We start from the raw sequence: 13,404 nt of genomic DNA, 5'->3' as shown, positions 1-13,404 counted from the left end.
TTATTAAATATAAATTATATATTTATATTTAATTGTATTTTATATAATATAGATAATCAGACCTTCGAAATTCAATTTTATTCACTTATTTTTTAATTATTTTTTTAAGATACAGCCTCCCTCTAGTTGCCCAGGCTGGAGTGCAGTGGTGTGATCACAGCTCACTACAACCTCTGCCTCCTGGGTTCAAGTGATTCTCCTGCGTCGGCCTCCCGAGTAGCTGAAATTACAGGCATCTGCCACCACACCTGGCTAATTTTTGTATTTTTAGTAGAGATGGGGTTTCACCATGTTGGCTACACTGGTCTCGAACTACTGACCTCAAGTGATCCATCCGCCTCAACCTCCCAAAGTGCTGGGATTACAGGCATGAGCCACTGCGCCCGGCCTATTTTTGTTTTCATTTTTTTATTACACTTTGTTTCTAAGCTATATTAATTCCTGTTTTACATCCTCCTGTTTTATTGTTATATCCTCCTTGAACTACTACATCTCTTCTTTGTATTTATATTTCATAAATAGAAAATTTTAATATATTTTTAATGATGACAAAATATATGGTCTCAATTTGAAGATACTCCATGAAAATAATTTTCTAGTGAAGGTTTAATGTCTGCATTTCTGTTGCTTTGTTTTGATTATTATAGTATATTTGTGTCAATCATTTTGGGTTATATTTAGAATACTTATTTTGAAGTTAGTGTGTACTTTTCATTTATTTGTAGGGGCTCATTAGTAGGAGAAACTTAGAGTTTTTCTAAACTTTCCTTAGACTCAATATTTGGGGTGAAAAGTTTATACTTTACTTTGCTTGAGCCAATGGCAATAGTAGCTGTGGCATTCATGTGTATACATATACATCTACTGAAATTCAAGAGTGTATTCTTAATGCTTACACCCATTTTTGATGCTACTAACAGGTGGTTAGGATTGTACTTTTCAGAAAGTAGCTCTAGAAAAGTACTCTGCTATTCTGACATTTGTGGCTTTCCTGTTCTTTATGACACTCCTCTTCTATTGCCACTGCCCTTGAAAATGCCTTCCTATTCTAAAATTTGAGGCTACAAATACCTCCCAGTTTTACTGAAAGTGTGTTTTGTACATTTTTTCATGGTTTTCTTTCTGCTTTAAATGATTTCTAAGAAAAAAAGAGAAAAGATATTGAATCTAAACTGCCGTTTCCAAACTGGCAGCGGTATTTTTTAATACTTTTTTAACTGTATAAAAGTTCTAAATCAGTATCTTTCCTCCTTCTGGCTAGTTATTTTACTTTTTAGAATTTTGGGTTACATTTTCAAATGCTGCTAGTCCATGAACTTCAACAGTCTGAAAACACTGTGTGAGATAATCCATGGGGTTCTTTCCAGTTTTAATTTTAATTTTTCTTTTGATAATGGGGGCTGAACTGTATCCCTTACCACCAATAGTGTGGAATGATAAATACAAGTTGCCATTTGTCATAACAAAGATACTTTCTGGGGGCAGACATGGTGAAGAGTTCCTTCTGCTCAGCTCCTAAAAGCTCAAAGGCCTGTGTCTACCCTAGCAGAGTTTACAGTCAAGAGACAGTGTTACTATTGTTTGTCTGATACAATCCCTGGCAGGAGTTTAGTTGTATTTATTTGAAGTAGCAGAACAAAGCTTCTTTACCAGTGGCCAAACTACCAAAGCTTTCAACTCATTTGTTAGTCAATTACATATGGATATTTTTAGAGAGTGAATGAGCGTGTGTATGTCTCTGAGAGGGTGTGTATGTCTCTGAGAGGGTGTGCGCATGTGTGTGTGCTGATGGTCACTACGGAGTCATTCTCCTTTTGACGTTACATTTTATAGATTCACATAAAGAATGAATTATATATTTTAGAAAATTCAATATATGAAAAATCTGCATTTAAAAGTATAATTTAGGAAAGGGATTTATTTGTGGGTGTCTTCAAAGAACAAACTTTCCAATGCATTTCAAATGAATTGATTTGTCTCCTCCCAAAAATGTTTCTTAGAAAAAAATGTAGGTCCATACTAACTGTATACTGTATGGTACACACATACATATATTTAACTACTTCTAGAAACTAGGAAATGCTCCAGTGTCATTCATAACTAACCATTTGCTAGGAGAAGCCAAGTTATTTCTGACTTAAGCTAAGAAGAAAAATGAGACTATATGCTAAAGAGTTACCTTCCTCCAGTTTCAAATGATCACATCAATGATTGAAATGAATAAACAATCCAGGAGTATGCATGCCTCTTGGACAGAGTTGTATTAAAAGATGTTTAAAGAAGAATATTGCTTTGCTGCTTGCTGTATGAGCAAAGCCTTTTTGCAGCCACAAAGGATAAGGAATGATCTTGGTTTGCATACAGAAACCAGATGCTCCCAGTTCCATTAGATACTCAGATATTCTGCAAGACTGATGAATGGTAAGCAAATTCAGGAGGAATTTGTCAACAAATGTATCCCCAAATTTTCTATATACAATAAGAATGTACCTTTGCAGAGATTAGAATGCAAATATCTAACATCCTGAGCATCTCTTTCACAGTATCAAGGGGAAAGTCAAGGAAAATAAAATTATATTTGCTGAGAACCTAGTGTATTTCTAGAACTTTTACATATGTTATCTCACTAAACCCTCAAGCAATTAATACAGTTCAGAGCATAATTCAGTTAGTGTATGTTAAAAGGCCCGTATTGCTTCTATTCTACTATTATCTCAGAGAAAAATAGCCATCTGAAGGTTTGGGGTAAATATAGAAATTGAGCAAAGGGATTCAGATAATCTTGAAGGATGATTCAAACAGGGTCTGTAAAATCCCAGTGGCTTGTTCTATATCCTAAGCTGTTTCAATCAACATAATCATAATTGAATCAGGAGTCCTTAATCTATTAAATCCCAGGTTAATACAAAGCTCCTGACATATTTTGTACCTTTCTTTCTTCATTTCTGCTACACTCAAGGGCTAAGGTTGCTTTCTTTCCCTCTTTAAACACTTTTCTATCTTTTATAGGCTCCCTTCACTCAAGAATGCTTATGAAGTGAGTTAAATTCAACTCAAAGATCTTCCCATTCATGTGTATCCCTGAAGATCAGCACATGAGAATTTAAAATTTTTATTTTCAGTGGGGAAGGGGTGAGTTGTTCCCTTCTTATCTATTAGTTTTGCAACCCATCCAGCTATCTATCACTTCAGTCAGGTTTACCAAATATAGTGTTGGATTGTTCTGGCCAAAGGTACACCATTTTTTTCTTCTTGGTCAAATATTCTCTATTATAGTCTAAGCCATTTTTGCCCTATTTATAATTTCTCACCTATGCAACCATTTCTGATACCCAAAGGTGAGCCAAAGGTGACTCTGACCTCCTTCCATAGCTTTAAGATTTAATCAAAACCTCTCTCCCTCAAATTGAGAATCTTGAATGAAAATGCAACACTAATTCACCTTAATTGCTGAGAGTCCCTGACCTAAACTAGTTGATGCTCTTTTAGAGATTTAGTGTCGTATTTGATTGAATTCCATGAGTTATCCAGGCATACTTGTAATATATCCCCTTGTGGTTTAAGTTGGCCATTATCTATTTGTATGACTTGCAGCCAAATACAGTCATGTGCTGCATAACAACATTACAATCAACAGTGAACTGCGTATATGATTGTAGTCCCATAAAATTACAGTGGTGCTGGAAACTTCCGATCTTCTACTGATGTCTTGATGATTTTGACCCTGTGTAGACCTATGCTAATATATGTGTTTGTGTCTTAAGAGTCAAGTCTGAAAATTTTAAGAGTTTATAAATTTAAAAAGTTACAGTAAGCTAAGATGAATATATTATTGAAGAAGTATAAATTCTTTAATATAAATTTAGTGTAGCCTAGATACACAGTTTATAAAGTCTGAAGTACTGAACAGTAATGTCCTAGGTTTTCACAGTCACTCACCACTCACTCACTGACTCACCCAGAGCAACCTTCAGTCTTGCAAACTCCATTCCTGCTAAGTACCCTATGCAGTTGTACCTTTCTAAATTCTTTTATGCTGTATTTTACCATACCTTTTCTGTGTTTAGATATGTTTAGATACACAGCTACTTACCATTGTAATAGCAATTGCCCACAGTATTCAGTACAGTAACATGCTGTACGTGGCTGTAGCCTAGGTTTGTAGTAAGCTAGACCATATTGGTTTAAGTTCACTGTTCGATGTTTGCACAATGATAAAATCATCTAATGATGAATTTCTCAGAATTTATCCCCATAATTTAGCAATGCATAATTGTATATATAAAATAATACATCCATGAATTCTTGATATGATTTCATAGCCTGCTAAATGAAGCCAAACAACAGAGAGGAAAGCTCCTAACCTTTTTACTCATCCACCCCTTAAAACCCGGAGTCCAGAATTAGTCCTAAGCCTCTATTTCCATGCCCTGTTGTGTCTTAAAGACCAAGTGCCCTTCCCAAGGACAACACTCCAAACCCCAATAAGGATGGTGCTATCCCTTTAATATTGCCCACAATTGGAAAGGACCTAGGGCAAGAAGAGGCTTTTATAATCCTTCCCTGCTCCTTCATAGGAGGCTCAGCTCCCTCAGGCTCTGCTACAGCTTAGAGATGGAAACAGATGGTGAAACTTTATTATCCCTTCCAAGTCTTTCCATTTCCTTGACAGCTTAATTATATGACATTAAATGGGGCCCTGCTCTTGGAGGAAGGTTTAAGGATAAAAGAGTATGGACAATATTATTTGATTATTTCCCAATCCCTTGAAAAAAATCAGTCACCTAACCTTTATATTATGCCTGACATGCAATAGCACTGAGTCGTTAAGATATTTATCAATTCCAGCCCAGTCAATAACACAATTCTAAGCCTCCTCTCAGCCTATAGCATTGACATGGCCTAGATTATTCACATTGTATTGGTTTGCTAAGTATCCATTTCAGATGGTGGCTTCTCCCTTAACTTATTTGTGGTACCCACTGTAAAATCTACACACGGACCCCCTTACTCTCTCCAGGTCTCCACTCTACTTTCCTCTGTGTTGATGCCATTTCCAGGCAGTTTCTCTTCTTGTGAGAACAGAAACCCTGGGTATTCTCTGATAGCAACAGTTTGACTCAAACCTTGGGCTTGAAACTCATTGTCCCACATAGGGTCATGTGACCATTTCTGAACCAATCACTGTCTACAATGACAAAGATTATGTTTTAGCTCTGTGTCACTTTATCTTCCTAAGGGGTTGGGATTATGTCCAGCTCAATTCAAATCACATAAACAGAGTGGGAATATTGGAAATAGAGGCTAGGCAAACAACAACAACAACAACAAAATTCGGTTGTATATAAATGTGCATGTTTTGGGGAAGAATTGGGGGTAATTCTTTGATTTAGTGGAAAATATGTTTTTAATGCCTCAAATTTGAAAATCTGAGGATGTTTATCCTCAGAAATATTGTTTATCTTAATGGTTAAAGTTGTCTTTACTAATAATATATCTGTATGTGTATGTATGTAAGTATATATATAAAACCAATGTACATAAACACACACATACATATATACAAATATTGTATGTACATGTAGGTTATATGTGCACATAGACACATGTATGGTATCTATGGCTTATTTAATTAACTCTTCTTGAACCTCATTGCTCTACTGTAGGACTTGTATATTTTTCAAATATTAATGTATTGATATAACCCAGGTGTCACATGAAATACTTTTTCACTCAGTCTGAGAAATAATCACCAGCTATAGAAGCATTTTTATCATTTATGTAATCTGTGCTTACAAATCATGTACACTGTATACACTTAAATATGTACTATATACAAACAAAACTGCATGTATATGTTTGTGTGTATCTTTATGCATACATGCATGCGTGTGTGTGTGTGTATGTGTGTGTGTGTGTAGCCAAATTATAGCAGGGGCAGATGTTTGGTGTTTCTTTTCCACATTGGAAGCATTTGCAAACCATTGCTTGTCTAATTCACCCTCTCAATGCCACTCTGAACAAAATGTTTACCTGGAGCTAAACAGATTGTTAAGAATCTACCAAACAAATCTACATGCTCTAGTTAATTTGCTTCACAGTCATTCATTTACTAGTATGTCAAGCAATCTGAACATATTTTGAAGATTGCTATTTCAGAGAAACCAGACTCTATTTTAGCTTTTGTGTGCACTTATTCTCAGGAATTAAAAGGCACAATTCCCACCAGAGACAAGGAGAGATGATTTCATTTCTTCCCTCTGCTTCTGGACAGAATTTTACTTACCTCTTCTCTCATCTCATAAAATCTTCTCCAGTCTACTGAACTACTCTTAGGATCTTGATTCACCATTATTCTCAAATCTTTTGTTTTGTGCTAAGGTAGAAAAAAGAGATAGAATAATGGCCCAGTTTCTGATTCTAAGACATGTGCAGCACTTTGAAGGTAGAAGGTGCCAAATGCATATTTTTTTCTCTGCTCTGGAACACAGTGTCATATCTCACTTCTTTTGCTTTTCTGAACCCTCTGAGCCAAAAGAGGAAGTGAGGTGAATTTTTTTGGAATCCTCTGAGAGTTCTCTCAGAGTTGATTTCAACTCCTATCTTTTCCAAGAGATAGTGTTGACTTAATCGGAATATTGCTCCCAACTACAAGCCTTCAGCCCTGACTTGTGTGTTTGTGGGCTCTGTTATTAATCAGGCAAGTTGCATTAAGCCAAGTCATCTTGCTGGAGTAGAATGTATACTTCCTTGAACACCTGAATGCACACATGCAGCCTTCTCCTGTGACCCTAAGATAATCAATTTCAGCACTTTCACTAGTGCAGATTCTGCAAAGTCCCTACAACTGAGAATGAACAGCTGGCAAAGGACCTATGAGGATTTTTTAAGCCATCAACTTTAAATCTAATATTTCAAACTTCAGGAAAGAAAAAAAAACTGCAATAATCAGTACCATTGCAGATTAGTGAATAGAATGACTCTCAATGAACATAAAAACACCTGGAATTGAATATTTGGTTACCTCCACCTAAAACTATTTTGGATGCAGTTTTTCCTCACATCCAGTTAGTTTAGAAATTTTGGAATAAGGACAGAGTGGAGAGAATTGATAGAATTATCTGAATAAGTTATGTTTACATTTTCTAATCACTGAAAGAAAAAACTCACGTTTTGTTTAAAATTCACTACTCTCAATATAGACATTTGCTTCTCAAAAATTTATACTTCAAATATTTACATTGTTAATTTTAGTTGAGAAAAAAGGGATAAATATATACATAATACCTATTACATTTATAAATACAAATATATGTATTTAATATTTTCCATCAGAAATACTTTTATGTTTAAATTCAAAAAGTATTTATAATATTGAGAATTTGTTTTCTTTATAATACTGTTGGCGGTAGAATGTACAATATGACATAAATTTATTTATTTATTTATTTTATTTATTTTTTGAGACGGAGTCTCTCTCTGTCACCCAGGCTGGAGTGCAGTGGCGCGATCTTGGCTCACTGCAAGCTCCGCCTCCCGGGTTCATGCCATTCTCCTGCCTCAGCCTCCCCAGTAGCTGGGACTATAGGCGCCTGCCACCACGCCCAGCTAATTTTTTTGTTTTTTAGTAGAGATGGGATTTCACTGTGTTAGCCAGGATGGTCTCGATCTCCTGACCTAGTGATCCACCCGCCTCAGCCTCCCAAAGTGCTGGGATTATAGGTGTGAGCTACCTCTCCTGGCCCAGTCTGACATAAATTTATTATCTGAAATGACAAAAAGCAAATTATATACTGAGAACAACAGCAATACTTAATGACTTCTATCATGATTGTTTGAATTGGGTTTTACAGTATTCGTAGATACATCCCATTGAACTTTAGGGAAAAAAATTCAGTGAAAGAAATAGGTTTGGTGCTATTTTTATTTCCATTTTACAAAAGCAAAAACTAGAGTGATTTGCTCAAAACTACATGGTCTTTAGGATGTGGTAGAGCTAAGATATATAAAAGTTTATCTTCTGAATGAAAATTCTATGCTTTTTCCGTGATATCACACAACTGATCAAATAACAACATGGAGGTCTTAGAAACAGTTTATCGAGATTGAGTACTTACTAGACACTAGTTTTCTTTCTGTAGTGCCTGAGGGACAATAAAATAATTGGAAAAAATAGGCTAATAAGTATAGGCAGCTGGTTTTGAGGTTAAGACAATTTGCTCTTTTTAAAGTATTTGCATAGCATCTAGGGGAGAATCCATTAAACGTCAATAAAAGAAGCATATCCACTTTAGAGTGCTTTACAAATGCAGGAGATGTGGAATTTAAAGTATCGTTTTGGCACTGTCTAGGAGACAATTCATGGTTAAAGCTTGTAAGGGGCAGAACTAACATTTCAGTGCAGATTTTCCTTACTTCGGGGAGACTGCTTAAGTGCACCATTGTCGCCTATGCTCTAAAAGAACATGAAAAAATAAAGAAAAGAAAAGAAAGCCTTACAAGGGAGGGAGGCTCAGCTCATAGCAAGCTTGTATCCATGCACTGATACACTTGAGATTGCAGCCTTTATACCGTGATCTTCAACAGTTCTTTTTTAGATCTACGGCAGTGAGATTTAGACTTATATCCTGTGGTATTAAATTCAGTACTGTTCATTGAACATCTTGACAAGGCTCTGTAGCAGGCACTGATGTAGCTAGAGAGAATAAGTCTCCCTTCTAAGGACGTCTATAATCTTATCAGGGCTTAAAAAAGGACACACGTAAATGTACTGTAATGAAAAATGTATCAAAGTACATTGTTCCGTTTTAGTCTAAAGAAGGAAGAAAGAGATGACAATTTATAAAAGACATCAGAATGGGTTTATGGAGAAAATTATAATCCTACAGGTTGGCATAGAAGGCTTGTTAAGGCACAGACATAGATAAGACAACAAGAATATTCCAAGTACTAGATTAATGGTAAGTAACGTTATCACTGTGGGACAGTGGAGTGGATTTGAGAAAACTTCGTCTTTTTTGTAAGTTTTAACTGATAATCGATGTTGAGAGTCCCCTTAAGTTTAGATATGTTAATTCAACAAATAATTATTGAACATCCACGAAATGCCAAGTATTGTCTTAAACAGGAATGACTAAGACAGACATATTTTCTGCTGTGAAGCTTAGATTTTATGGGGGAAAGACACAGTAAACACAAATCATTAAAGAATTAAGTAGTTTCAACTGTGGTAAGTTCTTTCAGGAAATTAAAGATGATACTTAAATATGAAGGGAAGCCTGGTACCCTCTAAGGAGTCAATAAAGGCTCATCTGAATAAGTGACATTCAACTGAGACTTGAAAGATATGTGGGCATTAATTAGATAAAAAGTTTGGACAATGGGTGAAGGGAAGTGGGACACAGGGATTGTTCTGGTCACATTCAAAAGTCCTGAAATAAGCAGAAATAAGCTTGCTTAGTTCAAGGATATGAAAGAAAGTCAATTTGGTTGGTGTGCGGTAGTGGCAGGGAAGGTGAAGAAGGAATGAAGTTGAGCCAGATTGGGGAAAGTTCATGCAGGGCCTGTGGCCTAATGAAAGCATTTTGACATTTAAAAGCAATGGAAAGTCACTGAGTGATTTCTAAAAAGGGTTCTAGATCAGTTTAGGAAAGGGATAGGGGCCAGATAAATAGACTGCCCTTGTTCGTAAGGGCCAGGGAACCACTTCTTCATAGGTGTTAACTTCCATTTTACGGAAGCTCAACTACAAGAACTCCCGATCTCTCCATGTACTCAGAATCAGGGAATGGAGGCATGGTTGTTAAATGCGAGAAGAAACTCAGCATGCTTGGCCCTTGTCCATCCTTGGAAGTCAGTATGTGCTTTCAGTCACTTTCCCCTCTACTAATCCTTGTGCCGAGACAGCTTCTGCTGCTGAGGGTGAGGATTTGAAAATTGTGGCTTTTGGAAAAAGCGATATCAAGATCCAGCATTTTTTATATATATATATATATATATATGTTGGCTGGGAACATTGAAAAATGAAACAAGAATAATTAGGGGGAGCAAAATATACATAGTGAGTGATGAAGCATCTGGTGTTGCCAGAGTATACGGCTTAGGGCTTTCAATTTTATATGCGGGCAGGATGTTTTGATGTTGGTGGCTTTTGAAAGGTTATATGGATCTGCTTTGAACTGCTGCAGCCTGAACGAAAGCTTAAAACTTTGGGTCAAAGGTTCAGACTATATAGTTTTTACTTAAATGAGTGACCTCAGACTATAATAGGTTTGTCACACCCAAGTGGAATCTTTCTATAGAGACAGCGACCTGAGTACACAGGGGCCTCAAGAAAGGCTTTCAGACCACAGCAAAGATACTTGGGCTTGCCAAAAGTGCTCAGGTGGTGAAGGCGCATAAAGGAGGTTCAGTAAAGGTCTGAACACTTTTTAGATTGTGTCAAAGGACTTCAGCCAAGCAGATTTTGGCAAACTGTTGATGGTTTTAGCAATTAGCAGGCAATGTCAGTGTGCGGGCTGGTGTAGAGCATCATTACCGTCACCGTAAGGTTTGGCGCTGCAGGCTAGAATGAGTGTGCTGAGACTACTAGCTAGTTTTGACCTGTTTTCTCTTCTTCCAGGTTGCATCTAGATCCTACTTCCAGTCTCTCTTGCAGTTAGCTAGGTCCACATGATTGAGTTTTCGCTTATAGAATATGAGTGGTAATGGTGGTATACCATTTTCAGTCCTGTCTCATGCAAACCTTCCTGGTGCCTTCCTCTCTGCTTTAGTCCTCTCCATCAGCTTAGTCAGATGAACAAGGTGACCTTGGAGGCCACCTGTGGAAGATGGTGGAACTAAGGAGAAAATTAAGAAGTATCAAACATAGTAGATCTTGCTTTCCCCAAAGAGTAAATGCTTAGGATTTAATTTATCATCTTGCTGGTAGGTTTCTCTCAGTTGAGATTAAGTCCATTGGTTATGGATTATGGATGGATTAGACTGCATCCTAATGACACTAGAAACAAGCAGAATGTCCCCTTCTATGCTTTCCTTTGCTCAAATAATGTAAAAGAGTTTTGCTATGTTTTTTAATATATCATTGAGTACTAAGTTTCTAATTTTACATAAGAGAAAAGCTATTCTAGGAGCTGGGGACTGTACTGTCTGAAAAAAAATTAACTGACTTGAGGCTAGTGCTGTAATAATCTTGGATGTTTGGATGCCATTACTGTGAGGTAAAAATATTAAACCCACAATAAGATACTGCTGCCCACCTACAATTGGATAAAATTAAAAAGACAATGAATAACCAAAACTCTCAGTATTACCATAGGAGTATAAAATGATACATCTATTTGATAGTTTATTATAAAATTAAATATGCTTCTACCATATAGCCAGGAATTCTACTCCTAAGTATTCATCCAAGAAAATGAAAATTACCCACTAGAATCCTTGTACAATATTGCCATAGTATATATATATATATATATATATATTTATATATATATGTATTGCAAGTGTGGTTATTATATACTGTTATTTTATATGTAGGCTCTGAACCAAAGAGTATTAGATCCAAAGTTCATATGTCTATATATCATAAACTTCCAAGAAGCTGGAAACAGTTCAGAAATCCATCAACAGGAGAATTAATTTAAAAAAAATTACACTGTGGTATATTTATGCAGTAGAATATCACTCTGTAATAAAAAAGAATGAACTATTGATACATATAACAACATAAATGAGTACACTCTTGATGATTCTGCGTATACATCTTTCTAGATCAGGCAAAACTGATCTTTGGTAAGAGAAATCAGAACAATGGCCACTTCTTCATGAACAGGAATTTCTTGGCAAGTGGCTCAAGGGAATTTTCTGCAGTGACAGAAATAATCTACTTCTTAATGCAAGTGTGAGTGTATATATTTGTCAAAACTGCTTGAATTATACACTTAAGATCTGCATATGACACTATTTGTAAATCACCCCTCAATGGAAACATAAATAATACATTATCTCTACATTTAAAAATGCGTAAAATTCTGATATATGAAAGAAAGAACCATATATGAAAGAACCATATCCATGCCACCCTAGGCTTGAACTTCTAAAGGAGCCTGAAGTCTACCCAGGCATCGAGAACATCTCCAACCACAACCATGAAGAGCAGGACATACAGAGATGAATTTTTGACTTTTTTTCTGTGAACTTTTAATTCATGTTGAATTTGATTTTGATTTTAATTCTATTGAAATTTTATTGAATCTTCAACCTCTCTCTGGTAGTTTTATAATGTCGGGGAGCTTATAGTCACATTTCGATTATCTATCTATTGGGGTTAATTTTTTTACTGGATAATCTTTATTTTTTTTAAGCATATGGGTATCCTAATGTGGTTCTTTAATTTTATTGGAGAATCCCCAACATGCTAGGTTGCACAGCATGGCTGGACATACTTTGGGATGTAAAAAAGAATACAGAGCAAAATTTTTGCTTTTGGTACAGAGGCTTCAGATCAAATTGACACTGCCTGCTGGGGTCCCAAGAGGATACTCAAAATGGAGAGACTTGCCGTGGTCCCCATTTGTGGTAAGTGGGCAGGGAGTTGTGAGGGCCGTTTAGCTGATCCATTTGCTCCCCATATAAAGCTGAGTCCTCCTTCTTAACTGTAGCAATATAAAAGTTATTTTATTCTCTATCTGCAGACTTGTCTTACATCTCATTAAAGAATTTGGGTAAGATGGAGAGATAGCTGTGTCTTTAGAACTGATATTTAAAATCAGTAGCATTTCAATTATCCACAGAGAGAATGCACAAAGAAATACAAAGAGGACTGAGAAAGAATTCTTAAGGTATATTATTTATAAAGGATCTCAAAGAATAAGAAGAGTCAGTGAATTAAGTAGAGAATGAGTAGAATGAGTGACTGAGAGGCAGGAGAAGCTACAGAAGGAGACAGCCAGCCAATGAGAAGCTTTAAGAAGATTCATTCAGTCAGTCAGGTTCAGTGATACACAGCTCTAAGAGGAGGACAAATCAGAAAGGCAATTTTGCATTCCAATATCCATTCAATTGAAAAATACATGGCAATCTCCAAAAAGCCTTGCAATACACTCTCATTGTTCATTGCTAGCATGTAATCATTATTGAAATGAACATGAGTTCCCGAAGGGACGAGATTGTGTACTGTTCATTTTGTGTGCCTAGTCCCCATTGGCATTTAATAACGTATTTGTGCAATAGATGGTCTTATATTTCCTCTCCTCAATCTTGAGTAAATATTTTTATTGTGTTTGTTTTACAGGTAAAGAAGTAAAATACTTGGCCAGAATCACCAATTGCAGTTAGTGACTGAGCCAGACTCCTGATAATTGGTACTGCACTGTTTAATAGCAGTAAAACATTCAAATCTCA

The sequence above is a fragment of the Rhinopithecus bieti genome, unplaced genomic scaffold, assembly GCF_001698545.2.
Source record: "Rhinopithecus bieti isolate Rb0 unplaced genomic scaffold, ASM169854v2 scaffold_2453, whole genome shotgun sequence".
Classification (NCBI taxonomy): Eukaryota; Metazoa; Chordata; class Mammalia; order Primates; family Cercopithecidae; genus Rhinopithecus; species Rhinopithecus bieti.
Note: the sequence above shows the minus strand (reverse complement) of the source record.